General features: G+C 46.3%; 1 protein-coding gene across 3 annotated transcripts in view; it reads left to right on the top strand.

The window, feature by feature from the left end:
* The window catches only part of Tbc1d14 (TBC1 domain family member 14), a 90,110-nt gene that overhangs the window by 21,886 nt on the left and 51,820 nt on the right, over window positions 1-16,404 (top strand). The window lies entirely within an intron of this gene.

The raw sequence follows: 16,404 nt of genomic DNA, 5'->3' as shown, positions 1-16,404 counted from the left end.
TGCTGTCCTACAATTTAACCTAGAGAAAACAGGTTCTTACATAATTAAAAGTTGTTCATTTATTTATTCATTAGTATACTAATGTATAGTGATAATGTATAGTAACTAATGTATAGTAATAATATCTTTGTGGTCTTCCTCTCTATGAATCATTTACTTTCCTATCAATAAGGAAATGGGTTGTATTTCCACTGTGTGTACTACAGCCTGCTTGGTCCACATTTTAGATAATGTAATAGGGGACTGGTTCCCAGAACTGCTGCTTCATGAACATTGTCCTTGACCATTGGTCAGCCCTGACTGCCCTCCGCAAACCCCTCCACTGAGGGCACAGTGCTATGTGCTAGGAGCCTTTTTTCCTGGAGGAAACTCCTAGGCAGTGAACACCCAGACTCTATTTTATGAATAATGTACAACTAGCAATGGCCAGTGGCTATTGGAATTTGCCATTTCTTTGGCCTCTGATTAGTATGATATGGGTTTGGAGAGAGCTTCTCTCTTTAGCCTTTGTTTTTCCTGATAGACTGTGGCTCCAGTTCTCTGCCTCATACTTCTTGCTTCTGCCTGAGATGCTCCCTCCCTTCTGCTTCTTGACTGCCCATTTGCAGCATTCTTAAGGAATAGCACAACAGACACCCTTCTCTGAAGCTTCTCCAGCCCAGGGCAGTTCCCACCAGAGCACAGTACTTCCTGTCTCCTACAGGTCACTATAGACTGGAATTGTCACTCTGTCATTCTGCCTTGTCTCCTACAGGCACCCTATAGTAGTCTATTATTGTCACCCTGTCCTGTCTTCTGCAGGTCTCCTATAGTCTAGTATTGCCATGTGGCATTGCTTTCTCTGTGAGCTCCCCCAGGACTGGGCCTGAGTCTTAGTCACTCTGATCTCAGCTCCTCCCAGCTGAGGTTCCTCAGTCTCTGAACATCAACAGCGTATAGTGGCTTGGTTCTTTTCAGCCATACCAATAGCCTCATGGTTCTGGAGCCAGTGTAAGCGATACTCTATGGCTTGGTGTTTGCTTTGTGAGAGAAAACAGGGATCTGTTGGCTTATGGGGAAAGTGGCACAGGTTTGTTGGGTACGGGGGAATGGCACATTGTGTTTTAAAAGTCCTTTGGGTTAGGAGTTACTTCCAGCTTGGATCAGTGAGCTAGAAGAATCTGAAGATACTAGATAGCACACGTACTGCAGGGCAGGGCTTGCTGTTTGACTTTGCTTTAGTGAGTAGAAATGAGGCACAGATTTAAAGCAAAGTCTAAAGATAACTTCTCTCCAGCAGCTTCCATAAACACAAAGTTATCTTAAATACATACAGAGTAAAACATCAGTTAAAGAAGTAGGAAGTGTTTACTGGCTAAAGAGCAAAGTTCTTAGCACAATAAAAGTGTCAGGGACACATTAACAAAATGTTCAGCAGGAGATACTCGATGACCAAACAGGTATCTGGTATGTGGAGGCCCCAGATTTAGTCCTTAGCACTGAAAAATAATAATAATTCTGAAGACACCACTTACTGAGAGAAAGCATCCAAGTCCCACTCTTAGAGGTTAGTCTTAACTGGGTTAGAGTGAGGCACATGCATCAGAACTGTAAGCACTCTGCGGGGGCGAATCTGGGATGTAGTGCAAGCAAGGCCAGCTCTCCAGTGTAGGCTGTGCTCTGGGAGCTCCTCCCCTGCTGGGTGCCACAGGCGGGTGGTTTCCACATTGTCCTCCTTGGGGAAAGCCATCCATTATGGTATAAATAATAAGCCTCCCCGTGGTAAGCCTGGAGCAGGGGACCTAGACTTGTGGTCGTCAGTAATCACTTCCAGGATTTGGCAGTGTGTAGAATAGAAGTTGACTCAATATGCATATGTTGAATGAAAAAATAAACTCATCAATATGTTTCCTGTTAAATGAGATGAGATGCTTGGCCTTATGTAATTGATCAGTTTTTGTCTGGTTAATAAGCACATCGACAAATACAGACCTGGGAACTGAATGGTGATATCATTATAATATAAAGGAAGGCTGTGGGGCTCATTTCTGCCTGGAGTCAGGCAGGCTAGGCAGCTGGGGTTTGAGGCCCATCTGTTGGAGTCCATATCCTGGGGACACACTTTCTGCCACCTTCAGTCAGATGTTCCTTCTTCCTAGGGCTAAGGAGCATAATCTTCTCAGTGCTCCCCTGAGATTGTGCAACTCCAAGATTGCTATGTGGACAGACTCGTGACTATTGACTGACTTCCTCCTCTTTTTCTTAGGATTCAGTTGGAGATTAGGAATAAACTGCATAGTTTTAGTAAAGTACATTTTATATTTATGTAGCCACTCTTATGCTGCTTTCATTTTTAGATTTAGTTTGATAATTTTTAATTATGTGTAGGTGTGCAAGTCTGCATGTAAATATATGTGTACCTGAGTTTAGGTGCCTATGGAGGTCACAAGCCAACTTAATCCAGGGAGTGGAGTTACAGAAAGTTATGAGCTGCATTATGTGGATGCTGGGAACTGAACTTGGGTCCTTTGGGAGAGCACAAGTGTTCTTAATGGCTGATCCATTTCTCTAGCCTCCTTTGCTCTGCTTTCCTTTGCTCTTCATAAAAATCTAAGTTGATATTAAAAGAGAATGGAATCCCTGTTTAATTTTTCCTTTCCATGTTAGGGAGCATTTAGAAGACTTGGGAGGTTGTGGATAGGGAAAATACGGGTCTTGTGGACTCTGTGGAGACTTGCAGAGGGATCATTTCAGGGTTAGATTAATGAGTTACCCAGTAGGTTTCATGCCGGGCCTTGGGGTACAGAGACCAAGTAGGAAGGCTCTCACCATGTAGTAGCAAGTAGGCCACTTAGAAACTAGAATCCTGGGCCTGTAAGGTGTCTTAGCAGGCTAAGGTGTTTGCCTCCTACCAAGCCTGGTGAACGACATCCTCATACTGTTCCTTTGATCTCCACATGCAATTGAAAACAAACAAAATAAATATTTCCTTTAAAAAGGAAAGAAGAGAGAGAGAGAGAAAGAAAGAAACCAGGCCCCATGCTGCCAGCTCTTTGTGTAGAAGACTGGTGGAAGTGGTTTGGGAGCCTTGCAGGGGCTGTGTGGGGAGGGACTTCCAGCTGAGCCACAGAGGAGGGTGGCAGAGCTGAGTTCACTTTGCTGAGGTTGAGTGTGCTGCAAAGCACACAGATCTTAGGCACTGAGTAAGCACATTCATACCAGTGCAGCTGGATTAGCAGCCTGAAGAAGCCTCTTTGGGGCCACTTCCCCCACACTATCTGTCCTGAGAGGGGCCCACTGTTGAGATAAATGGAGTAACCTGGTGTGCACGCCTGGGTGTGGGCTCGTTGGCTCACACTCGCGTGTGCCCCTGTGAGTGGTACTTTGCTGAGTTTCAGCACTCGAGGGTGGTGCTGATCATAGTACTTCGGTGCCTGTGCTTTGAGGCACACGTACCTAGACAGAACCCCAGAGGTTGCGTCATCCGTGCCAGGCCCCTTCCCAGTGTGGCTACAGCACTTCACACTTCACTTTTGGTCAGTAGCCTCTCTAGACATGGGCATTGCCAATTTTGTTTTTGTTGTTCATCCTGGTGACAGGATAGGGCTGTACTGGTTTTGATTTGCATTTCTATTTTAATGATAGGCTGCATCTTTTTCTATTGTACTTGACACTAGGAATTTCTTTTGTGGTGGTTTTTATTTGTTATTTATTACTGTGTTCCTGGGAAGCTGGGAGGAACTTAGGCCTTACTCATGCTAAGCATGTGCTCCATCTCGGGGCTGTATACCTATAACAGATGATTTGTATATTCAGGGTAGCATCCCTTGTCAGATACATGTGCCACAAATACCCGTCCCTCACCGTGACTTACTTTATTTTTTTATATACTGCTTATCATGTCGCCTGGATTGGTCTTAAATTCCTGGATTCAAGTGTTCTTCCTAAGTGATTGAAAGTACATATATACACTACATTTTAATTTTCCTGATGTTTGTTATTTTTTGTTTGTTTGTGTTTTTGGTTTTGTTTGTGAACAAAGGTATTTTAGGCTGTACCAATTCTACCCTACCTTTTATGGCATGTGGTTTCTTGTTAGCTGTGTAGGATTGTTGCTGTCTTCTGGAAGTTTTGTTCTTTTGCCATTACCAGTAGATCTTCACATGCAGTATGCAGATTTTCTTTCTCCCTGAACCTTTGAGGGAACCCAGTTGACTGTCTCCTGCCCTTGCTTTCTCCTTCACGAACACTGTGGTATTCTTCAGTCAGCCATGTGAGAGACCAGGGAACTGACTGTGCTCTCCTGCTTGTTCTTCTGTGACATTACCTTGGCAGCTTTGCTCCTTTGCATTTCCATAGCAATTTTACAGTTTGGCAGTTTCCTTTTGAAAAAATTCCCCAGGGTTTTTTATTGTTGGGGATTTTATTGATATAGATCAATGAAGATTATGTATCCTTGAATGTTAGTTTCTCCATTAGTTTAGGGTTTTCTTTCTTTCTTTCTTTCTTTCTTTCTTTCTTTCTTTCTTTCTTTCTTTCTTTCTTTCTGCTTTTTTTTTTAATGTAAAGGTTTTGTGTTTCTTTCATTAAATTTATTAAAAAAAAAATGGCAGGTGCAATGATGAGATAAAGGCACCTGCAGCCAAGCCCACCAAGCTAAGTTCCATCCTCAGGGCCCACATGGTGGAAGAAGACACCCGAGTTCCACAGGTTGTTCTCTGACCTTCACATGTGCTCTGTGCCACATACGCCCCCTAGGAAATAAATGAATAAACAAACAAACAAACAAACAAACAAATAAATAAATAAATAAAATGTAGTTTTTAAAAAATCAAAATTATTCCAAGATAATATTTTTGATAGTTTTATAATGTATAGTTGTGACTCTGAGTAGTGTTAATTTTTATGTATACAATTTGAGTCCTGTGGTTTTGCTAAGCTCAGTTACTCTAATAACTTATGTGTAAACCCTTTTGGATTTTCTCTGTAGCATGACTCTTTCTGTCTGTTACCTCTCATCTTACCTTGTTGCTGCTCCTTCCTGCCCTCCCTCTACAGTGCAGTACATTGAGGTGGTGCTGGCAAAGTCCCTGCTGGCGTCCTGACCCCTGGGATGTGGTCAGCATTGCCGTAGCTCTGATCAGAAGTGTGGCTGTCTGTTAGGGATCTTTTCTCACACTAGGGCTTTCCTTTTTATTCCTAGTTTTAAGGTATTAAAAAAGGCATGCTTGTCTTACACTTTATTGAATGGCTTTTCTTCATTGCTGGCTAGGTTTTCTCCTTTAACTTATTGGTGTGTGTGTGTGTGTGTGTGTGTGTGTGTGTGAATGTCATTGCATTTTTCTAATGATTTCATATTCTTTCTGTATTCTCAGATAGTTTCTATGATTTTCTCTGGGGCTGATTGAATGGTCAGTTGATGGGTGGTTGCTACAAATCGTGACAGCCTGAGTTCAGTCCCAGAGACCCCTAAGGTGATGAGAGAACTGATTTTCGTAGGTCTGATGTCCACAGGTATGCTATAGTACATACACCTCCTTTACACACAAAATTTAAAAAATGTAATGAAAAGATACTTTTCTTTGTCAGTTGAAACTATGGATATGTTAAAACTTACTGACCTACGTATGCTGCCAAAGTCAGCTTTACTGTCTCTGAGTTCCATAGTAAAATACTCCAGTAAAGTCAGCTTTACTGTCTTTGAGTTCCTTAGTAAAATACTCCAGTGCAGTGCAGGGGACTTTAAACATTTGTTTATACTCCACTTATACCCTGGCCCCTTCTCCCTCAGTACAGAGCGAGCCCTGGGCTTCTTGTAGGCTCGGCAGGGGCTCTGACACTGAGCTGCTTTTCTTAGTAAGTGATGCCAGTGAATGGGTTTGGTGAGTGGCCTAGTACATTTCTTGGGATGAGCCTTGGAACGGAGAAGGACTAAGAAAGACTTGTTCTTTAAGCATCTGTATTTCTTCTTTCCATGTTTGGAAGACTGCCAGTGAGGCCATCTGAACCTGGTTATTTTCTTTGTGAGTTTTTAAATGTCAACATTTTTTTTTTTATTGTCCTATACCATATAAACTCACCTCCCCCCTTCCTTTCTACAATGTATCAAGTGACATTGCATTCCTTGGAGTCACCACCTCCTTGTCCCAGACAAGGTCACTAGCTGTTGAGCAGATGTTTCTGGTGCAGCTACAGACTCTGTTTCTCTGTGAAGCCCTGATAGAGCTGACAACTGCCTGTGGAGAGGGGCTCTTACAGGACTGACAGTTGGCATTTAGGTTGATGGCAGCCCCCAGAAGAAGCAACCTCTGGTGACTGCTGGTGCGTTTAGAGTTTAGGTGCTTGTTGAACTTGAGGTTGTTAGATCTTTTTTGTTTTTGAGCCAGGGTCTCACTGTGTATCTTGGAACTCTGTATAGTTTAGGCTGATGTCATATGCTTGGCCCTCCTGCCTCAGCTTCTGGTGTGTTGAGTTTATGAATCATCACATGTAGGGTGTTTCACTTTTTAAAGACAGGGTCTCAGTAGCCCAGACTGGTAGATTTCTATGCTGCCAAGGAGGACCTTGAATTCTTGCGCCCCCCCCTCCCCCCGTGACCCCAGGAGCCGCAGGGCACATGCACCTCCTACCAGAAGGCCATCTCTCGCCTTCTGTGTTTGCNATTCCCCAAACGCGCCAGGCGTGTAAATGCAAAGTAAGCATCTCGTTGAACCCCCCCCGGCCCCCCCCCCCCCCCCGTGGAGGCCAGAAGACGTCAGTTTCCGGGAGCTGGAGTTGAGGAACCAAAGTCAAGTCCTGGAGAAGAGCAGGAAGTGCCTTTACTACTGAGTCATTTCTAGCTTCTGTTCTGTTCTGTTTTGTTTTGTTTGAGACAGGGTTTCTTTGTGTAGCCTTGGCTATTCTAGAACTCACTCTGTAGACCAGGCTGACCTTGAACTCACAGAAAGATCCACCTGCCTCTACCTTCGAAGTGCTGAAATTAAAGGTGTGTATCACCATTGCCTGGCTTCTGATTTTCTTTTTCTTTTTCTTTTTTTTTTTTTTTTTAAAACAGTACCTGCAGTTGTGAATGAGAGGGAATTTCTCCAGTGTTGGTTGTCAAAGGGGTGTTTGGACATGACACAGGCCTTGACACACTTGTATACCTAACCTTTTCTTCTCCGTCCAACTCAGTGTGGTCACAGGTGTTGCTTGGATGGCAGTTTGTATAGTGCTACAGTACTTCTAAGTGTGAAGTGACAGTGGGCCTGTGGTCACAAACTTGCCTGTCCCATCTGATTTGACTTGTGCTAGAACTGTGCCCTGGCCTCCATGCACTCAGGCTTTGCTGCTCTGCTTTGCCTGCCTCTCTGCCTCCACCCTTCCTGTGACACGTGAGGTGCCCCACCCCTGCCCTTCCAGCTGATCTACTCCATCCTGCAAGTCTTCACCTTTCAGCACAGGTAGAAGGAGGACACTGGCGTGGCCCTAACACTGTGGCTTGCCAGGTATGAGGCACCAGGAAATTCAGAGCATCTGTGGCTGGCTCCCGAGAACTGTGTGGTCACAGTAGAATCATGGCTGTTTCCCCTTTGCTTCTGCTCATGGACAGGTGAGTGGCTGTTAGGCCTCTCTAACTGTGTAACTGGGGACAGCCAGAGCCAGGTCTCTCTCATTGTGGTGGAGGATTTGGTATGAGGTAACTTGATGCCCTTGATATGGTAGGGAAGTTTCCTTGGGTGGCCCTGTTTAAAATGGACGCACTCACTTGTGTTTAGGGAGGATGTTGGGGATGTACTCTTTGGGGCATGTTAGTGCAGACATGCCTAGAACTCTACTAGTGTTATTACTTGGTCTCTGTGTAAGCGCGAGGTTGCTGAGGACAACATGTCTCTGTAACTGTCCCTTGTTTTCTCAAAGCAAGGCTGGAGATGACTAGCTGTAGATGCACACACATGTCAGTTTTGAGGGTAGAAGTACAGTATGATGGGCTGGAGAGGACCAGCCATGTTCTTTCTGTCACTCTATGTTCTTCTGGGCCTCTTCATGTTCATTTGGTGGCTGGATGCTGGGAGGGGAATATAAAATGTGTGACAAGTCCCTGGTCAGCTCCAGGATGCCAGAGAGTGACCTGTAATAGGTGGCTGTGCCAGGAAATGGGCCAGCGGCTCTCCTGGAGATGAGTGCTGCAGTTCAGCTTTGGATTCTGATGCCGTGAGCCAAAGGAAGGAAGGGGTAAGGAATGATGGCCGAGTCCAGTGGCAAGTGCATGCCTCTCACTTATGTAGTACCCGAGGGTGGGGCCTTTACGGAGCTTCCTTGACACCTCAGCAGAGTTTTAGAAATCCCTCAGGAGTGCCTGGCTGGTTGAACCTGCTCCACCAGACCAGGGGCTGTCATCCTCCCACTCAGCCAACCTCCTCCTTGACTGATCCTAGTTCCATGTGGCTGATGTCTCCTGGACTGCTCTAGAGCCTGCTTTCCTCTATGGTAGTGTACAGTAGCAGTCTTTCTGGAACCCTTAAAAAAAATCCCTTGGTCAAGATTTTTACTTTTCTATTTTTAAGACAGTCTTTTTTTTTTTTTTTTTTAAGATTTATTATTATATCTAAGTACACTATAGCTGTCTTCAGACACACCAGAAGAGGGCGTCTGATCTCATTACAGATGGTTGTGAGCCACCATGTGGTTGCTGGGATTTGAACTCAGGACCTTTGGAAGAGCAGTCAGTGCTCTTCAGTGCTGAGCCATCTCTCCAGCCCCCTCGAAGACAGTCTTATGTAGCCCAGGCTGGCCCCAAACTTCCCATGTCGTCAAGCATGACTTAGACTTCTGGTCCCTCCGTTTCTACCTTCTGAGTGCTGGAATTGCAGGGATGCACCAGGGCCTGGTTAATTCTGTGTTGGGAGTGGAGCCTGAATTGTGTCCTCAGTACCTTGGAAAGCATGTTCTATGTACCCAGGGCCTGGTTTGGGCAGTAGAGATGAAGCAGTAACTGGCAGAGGCAGCCTCGGGAGCTTTACACCCTGGGGAAGTACCAGGTTGACATTGTCCCTATGTTTTCTGTGACTGGCTTCTGAGGGCAGGGGCCAGGTGCAGCCCTGCATGCATCTTGCTGTCAGTGAGCATTTTATATTGTTTTTGAAGCCATCTTTTGTTTTCAGTCTATCCCAAAAGTTAATGAGGACAGGGATACTTATACAATACTTATAAGGCCAGAGGCATTTAACAACAGGGTATGTGCACTTTGGTTCTCAGTGCTTGCTGGAGTCTCCCCGGCTGCTGACGCGCTCCAGGCTTCACATGCCAGAGTGCTGGGACTGAATGTGGGGCAACATTAATGATTCCTAGTCTCCAGAAGCACTCATTTACCCCTAATTTTGTGTTCATAATTAACATTTTTTTTCTTAAAGGATCTCCTGTCTAAGTTATCAAAGCTTTAGAGAGTTCCTAAAAATCTGGGTCAGATCCTCCCTAAAAACAGATGATGGAAATGCTGGTGTTAGCTATGTGATAAATGAGGGGGCAGTGCTGGGTGCTACAGGCCAGCACGCCTACAGGCTGCCATGGCTTTGGTTCCCTGTGCTGCCAGTGTGCTCACATAGGATACTTCAAGAGAAGCCAGAAACCAACCCCCCCCTCTGTCTGTCTGTCTGTCTGTCTGTCTCTGTGTGTGTGTGTGTGTGTGTGTGTGTGTGTGAGAGAGAGAGAGAGAGAGAGAGAGAGAGAGAGAGATATTTCTAAAACAAACAAACAAACAACCAATATTCAAGCAGTAGTTCACACACTGAAGAGCACTCTAATAAGAAAACAGAGCTGTTTCCGTTGTACAGTTGTCTTGAAGTAGATAGGTGCCGAGCAGCTTGAGTTAGTGGGCTGGCTTCTTACCAGGAAGACCATCTATCCTTCTTACCTGTTTGATTCTGCAAGCAGGGATAGAGGAGTGACAGGGAGAAAGCTGCGCTATCATCCTCTTCCCTGGTTCCCTGTGCTGCAAACCACACTTCTGATAGGAGTCAGCCATTCTCCACAAGCACTGTGAGGAAACCCACCCTAGTGGGCCATGTCCAGTGAGCAGATGCCATTTATTTCCTCACCTGACTTGGGGAGGCCTGACTGCCAGGTGGGAGGTCTTGGGAATTTACCCAGCACCTTGGAATCTTACCATTAATCTTAACCAGAAGCCACAGGTGATGTTTACAGTAACTTCTGTTGGGCAGGAGATCCATGCTAGAGGACCATGCAGAGGAGGTCAGTATATATCTGGACAGCTGTGTCAGTCGGGAAGTGTTTGGATGGATGGAGGTGAATCTCACTGTGTGACTCAGGTTTCCTTGTGGTACCGAGCTGGGCATCTCTGTCCCCTTGATGAAGCTGTGCTCCTCTTCCTTATTCCTATGCAAGGCTCTGGCTCCTGCTGTTATTGGATACAGCCTCCTCGGCCATCATGGAGGAATCCAGGCTGGTGGTGGAGCAGTGCTCGGTGTATTGCTGAGAGGAGAACTTGTGGTTTAGGTCCAATCTTGGAAAGTCAAAAGGTGAAGGCTCAGAGTTAACATGAGAATCTGAACAGCGTGGGCTGGTCCTGTGGTTTGCCCACGTTGTGAGGTTCCCAGGGCAGATACTGCCTCCTGTGCTGTGCCCCTCCAGCAGCTGAACAGAGTGTGTGATACACATCTGTTGAGATGCTGCTGTCCAGATAACTTCTGTAGATGGCCTCCACGGGGCCTACAGTCACCCTGGCAGCTGCCTTCCCAGCACAGCTTTGTATTGGTAGCTGGATCTGGGTAGGTTGTTATCTCTTGAGAATCCTGATTTTAGTGGCTCTAGGAGGTGGAAGTAGAGGTTAATAGATGAGTCTTACCTACACACAAATAAGATAAAAACAAAACAAAACACACTGAGTGGGGATGGAGAGGGAAAGAAATGAGAAATGATTGATAGCTTACCAGGTCTCATGCCTCTGTCTTGTCTTCCCTTTCTTCTCATGTGGATGATGAAAAAGAGAAAGGTTAGAGCTTGGGTACAGGTCCAGCTCTGGCTAACCCTCAGATGTCCTTGACCTTCTTGGATCTGCCCCACTGAATGCCTTGCCCTTGGTCCCTGCCACCTCTGTCTAGGCTTTGGTATGAAGGCTGGGGCCCTTCTCCCTGCTACTTCTGTTTTTAGATTTGGGCAGGAGCTCAGCCTCCTGGAAGTACAACATGAAAGTTGCCAAGGTGATCTCCATTGAGCCCCCTCTCCAGGCTGCTCACACTGCCCATGAGGCAGGGCAAAAGATTATGCCTGAGTGAATGATTTGAGCCAAAGCTTATATGTCAGCAGCTGAGCCAGCTTGTTTAGTTCCTCTTTCAAAGGCTTTGGTCTGTGGTGCCAGTGGAGTTCACTGAGTAATTTCATTTCGCCTTTAACTTCTCCCTTGTTTAAGGTCATATCTCACGGACTCATTTATAGTAACTGGGGTTCGTGTGTGTGGGGGGAAGAGATTCAGTGAGGGAGTGATGCAGTGTGTGTGTGTGAGAGAGATGCAGTGAGGGAGTGATGCAGTGGGGGAGATGCAGTATTAGGGAGTGATGCTGTAGGGGAGAGATGCTATGGGGAAGAGATGTTGGGGAGAGATGTAGAAGTGTTTCGTTTTCTAGTGACAGAAATACCTTGCTTTGTAGTAGCTGTTTCTTGTTTATAAACCTCAAAACAGGTGAGACATTGGCATGGTTCACAATTCAAAAAGTACAGTGGAGTTTGTGGTGGAAAGTTGCATATCATATCTAGTAACTTGTTTCAGAGGAGTGGTTGTTAGCAGGGAGTCTACCCCTGGACAAGCAGAGGCTGACTCCTGATCAAATAGGACTCTGGCTTTTGCTGTGACAACAGATAATTATCAGTCTCTAAGAAAATGTTCATTGTCCCTCTTAAAGCTGTATAAATATGCCTCAAACTTTTGGCTTTCATTTTTAATGACATTTAAAAAATAACAGTGTTTCAGTTCGCTGCAGTGCCTTTCCTGTTTCAGCAGGAACAGTGGGTGGTGGCTCCAGTGTTGCACAGGGCTGGGCCCAAACCCATTGACTGTAGGTAAGGAGAGTTTCTGTTTTCGATTTGGTGCTATTCTCTACACCCGGCTCTTAGTCTCCCTTGCCTTTTTGCTGGTGTCTGTGTTATATCTGCTTCCTGCTATACAGGGAACCCAGGTGGCCTTCAGAGTAAGGTGCCAGCATTGGAGGAGGCAGTGTGCACTGACCCTATACCTTCATGCTGGAATCCTAGTGGGCCCTTGGTAAGTGTGTCAGGAACTGTCTTGTATCCAATTCTAGTGATACCTGGTGTGGCTTTGTGGCTGATATTTCCTCCACTGCCACCTGAGTCTGTCTGAGAGGTTGAGACAGCTTCAGTGGGATTCTGGAGTCACTTTGGTGCAGGCAGCTTCTGGGGCTGCTAGAGATGCTCCGACTACTGCTTCTGAGACCACCTTCTTTGGGAACACCCTGTTCTCATGAACTAGCCCATTCTCTGCAGATCTCTGTGTTTGGGAAGTGTGGAGTGCTGAGTGCTGGTGGTGGGATTTGGCATGAGGAGTCCCTGCTGTCCAGTGCCTGCTCAATGGAGAACCATGGAAACACATCTGATGGGTGGGAACAGCTCTCCTGCAGGCCAAGAATATGGCTATACTGAGCTCTGGCCTCCACCTCATTTAGCATTTATGTCACCTATTTGCAAACACCTCTTTGCAAAACTCCCCATGCTCCATGGGGAGCAGCCTGTGGAATAGGGATGGAGATGGAGCCAGGCCACATGCACCCTAAAAACAGGGTCAAGTCACTGGCAAGATGGGAGAACAAAACACTAGTGTGAGCCATTTCTGCCTTCCAGGGTATGGTGCTCGTTAGATGTGTTTGGGCCTTGGGTCCAGGGCTGGACAGTGCCTGAAGGATAGCTGAAGAAAGGGTCATAGGTACATAGACGTGTACATAGGTAGGACAGGCCTCCTCTTGGGTCCTAGACAAGACGGCTACTGGAAAGAGGCCTTCCTTTACCTGGGACTTTCTATCACTGAATATAATTGAGGCCCCAGGAACTATGGCAGGAGTGAGGCCTGAAGGCTGCTGAGTCCCAGCCTGCAGAGGGGCTTCTTCCCCAGACTGTTCCTATAGAAAGAGGTTCCGTGTCTCCTCTGTGGAAGGGGGATTTGAGTGAGCATCTGGGAACTAAGGCTTACTCTAGGCAGAGGGGGACCACACTAGTGTGTGTACATGAACACAGAGGACTTGTGATCTGGAGTCTGAAGTGGGCAGGGAGCTGTGTAGGCAGTGTGGTGGAGGAGTATATGGACTGGAGCAGAGCTACAGGCCCTTGACTGCCTGCTGGAGGCTAGCTCAGGCCGCTGCAGGGGCCTGTAGCTATCAGTCCCTAATCCTTCAAGGACAGTAGTTTTCCTCTTTGAATCACAAATATATATTTTCACCGAGGAGCCATAATTTTCTAGGGATACAGAACAAAGAAGCCCAGCAGTTATTCGAACTGTTTTCTCTCAAGTACTTCTCTGTGGTGGACACTTACCCCACTGTCCCCACCTTTCTGATCTCCCCAAGAACATAGTGGGTGCTCTTTTTCCCTGGCATCTCCAGTCCTCACCTTCCACTACTTTTGTGTGTGTATGCACATGTGCATGTGGAGGTCGCATGTCAGCCTCAGGAGCTCTCCACCTTGCCTCCTGAGTGTGCTCCACATCTGCCATTCCATTTCACTTCTAGAGCTCTGACTGGGGTCCTCATGCCTGTATGGTGCTCTGGCTGGTTTTGCTCACCAATGCTCACCAACCTGACACAAACTGGAGCTATCACAGAGAAAGGAGCCTCCCTTGAGGAAATGCCTCCATGAGATCTAGCTGTAAGGAATTTTCTCAATTAGTGAGCAAGAGTGGGAGGGCCCATTGTGGGTGGTGCCATCCCTAGGCCGGTAGTCCTGGGTTCTATAAGAAAGCAAGCCAAGCAAGCCAGGGGAAGCAAGCCAGTAAGCAGCATCCCTCCATGGCCTCTGCATCAGCTCCTGCTTCCTGACCTGTGTGAGTTCCAGTCCTGACTTCCTTTGGTGATAAACAGCAATGTGGGAATGAAAGCAATGTAAGCTGAATAAACCCTTTCCTCCCCAACTTGCTTCTTGGTCATGATGTTTAGTGTAGGAAGAGAAACCCTGACTAAGACATAAGGTAAGCACCTCACTGACTAGGTACTCCCCTCAGCCCTGCGTTGCCCCTTCTTTCCTAGGTTCTTCTGCCTCTGCCCTGAGGCCTTTGTCGATCTGTGGTATAAGCAGGGTTGCTGACCCCTTATCTTCAGCGTGTAGGCTGTGTGTACATGTATGGTAGTCATGTTTCAGGCTCTGTGCAAAACACCCGAGGAAAACAACATGGGGGGAGGATTTATTTTGCTTCAGAGTTTCAGAGGCTTTGCTTCCAGGTCCAGCCGGCTCCATTGCTTCTGGGCTGTCGTAAGGCAGGAAGCAGAGAGAATAGCAAGAAGGGTCAGGGATTAGACGCACCTTTCGAGAACACACCCCCTTTGACCTACTATTAAACAGGCCCCACCTCCTAATGAATAGTCCTCTAAGCTGTGAATTTAACAGTGGATTAACCCATTGATGAAATCAATCACCTTTCAGTCATGCCACCAGCTGGAGACAAGCCTTCCACAGTGAGCCTTTTGGTGGACATGTAATACTAAACTCAGAGAGAGTTGTTAACTATGCTTTTTCTTCCCCCTACCCTTGCCTCCTTGCAGACACACATGGTGGTCACTCCAGTTGCCAACACCTACTGCCTGCTAGATAGACTCTGAGAGTACAGAGTTGACTTCCTGCCCTCCTGCTAAGGACAGAAAAGGAGGAAAGGGAATTGAACCTGTGTTGAAGACTGCAGGAAGTGATGGGTACTATGGAAACAGTGCTAGGAGCCTTGGACAAATGTGAGGGTCTACTGCTAGGCAGACTGGCTGCCTAAAGTCAGCCTAAAGCTTGAATAGCTCCCAGTTCTCTGTCTCATGGGCAATGTGGGCAGATGGTGACATAGCCTTGGACAGGAGCTATTGAATACTAGGCAAGAATGGCACTATGTATATGGGTTCTAAACAGTGTTCTGAAGGTGCTGCCACACGCCTGGCAGGAGGATTGCCCAGGGACTACAGGGTTCTGACTTGTGTCTTCCTGTTCCTTGTGGGCTTACAGTGCCTGGCTGGGCACTGGCTTTGGTCATGTGATGCACACAAGACTGAAAAGCACTTGTGTGTTTAGCGCACTTGCGTGCAGTACCACTTTATATGTAGTAAGGTGCTTTCTGTGAATCTGTCAAGTTTTGGTTTGTTTGTGAGCTTAAGATCTTAGGTTGACACTGACTAAGCAGCTTTGAATCTGGATACCCTTTAGTTTTGTCTGCACTTCAATTGTGTAGTCTCAGACAGCGTGCCTGCCTTCAAGCGCTCCTTTTCATCTCTGGTCCTGTTGTTGCAGGGAATTGCACTCCCAAGACATAAATGCAAGAGCCGGGCTCTATCCCTTTACCCATCCCATTGGTTGAGTAGGCTGTTTGCTCAGTGAGGGCTCAGATTCTTTCCCTGAACCGGCAGTACTGTCGTCCTTCTTGCTGCTGTCGGTGCGTGGTCTTCCCTTTCCCGTGGCTTGTCTCACCATCTCTGCCAGCTCCTCTTCAGGCATATGTAACCCTTCCAGTAACTCAGGTTCTAGGTATCCCATGTTCTTAGCATTTGTGGGTGCCTGGGGCTTTTCTTGGTTTAAATTGCATAAATCCTTCTTAGATGGTGAATGTGTTGAAACTCTAGAATGCCCAAAGTTCATTTGTTTGTGTTTACAAATATTTTGGGCTGTGAAACTATTTCTGAAATGGATTCTGTTACAATCACAACAGAAACATGGGGAGAAAACAGTGAAACCAATTCATTCTCTTGCTCCTGCCCCCACTTGCTAGCCTTCTTTTTTGACAGAGTCTTGCTATAATGTAGCCCAAGCTGGCCTCAGACTCATTAAAGCTTAGGCTAGCCTTGAACTTGAATTAAGCATAGTCTTCCTGCCTCAACATTCAAAATTTGGGGATTATAGGTGTATGGTACCATGGCTGGTTATTGTTCTTTTTTGAAGCTTTTCTTTGATATGTTTTTAAATTTACTGGAAAGTTACAGGCATGTCTTCTTTTGGGGGCACCCTGGAAGCCATTTGCATTGATATCTGCACCCGACTGCGCCTGCAGTAGAACTGAGGACCGGGTTTATTTGTACTGCCAGTTAGGATTTGGAGTCTCTGGAGCTTTGGTTTACATATTGCTGGTAGTAAAGACCTTGTGACCATCTCACGAATGATTTTCTCTGATCCTTGGAGGCTGTATAGATCACCTTGTAGATAATTTAAGCTAGAAGGTAGCTACTAAAGCAATTCTGTTCT

Source organism: Mus pahari, chromosome 13, assembly GCF_900095145.1.
Source record: "Mus pahari chromosome 13, PAHARI_EIJ_v1.1, whole genome shotgun sequence".
In the NCBI taxonomy this organism is placed as follows: Eukaryota; Metazoa; Chordata; class Mammalia; order Rodentia; family Muridae; genus Mus; species Mus pahari.
The sequence above is the reverse complement of the archived record's forward strand: the minus strand, read 5'-3'. Positions and strand labels throughout refer to the sequence as shown.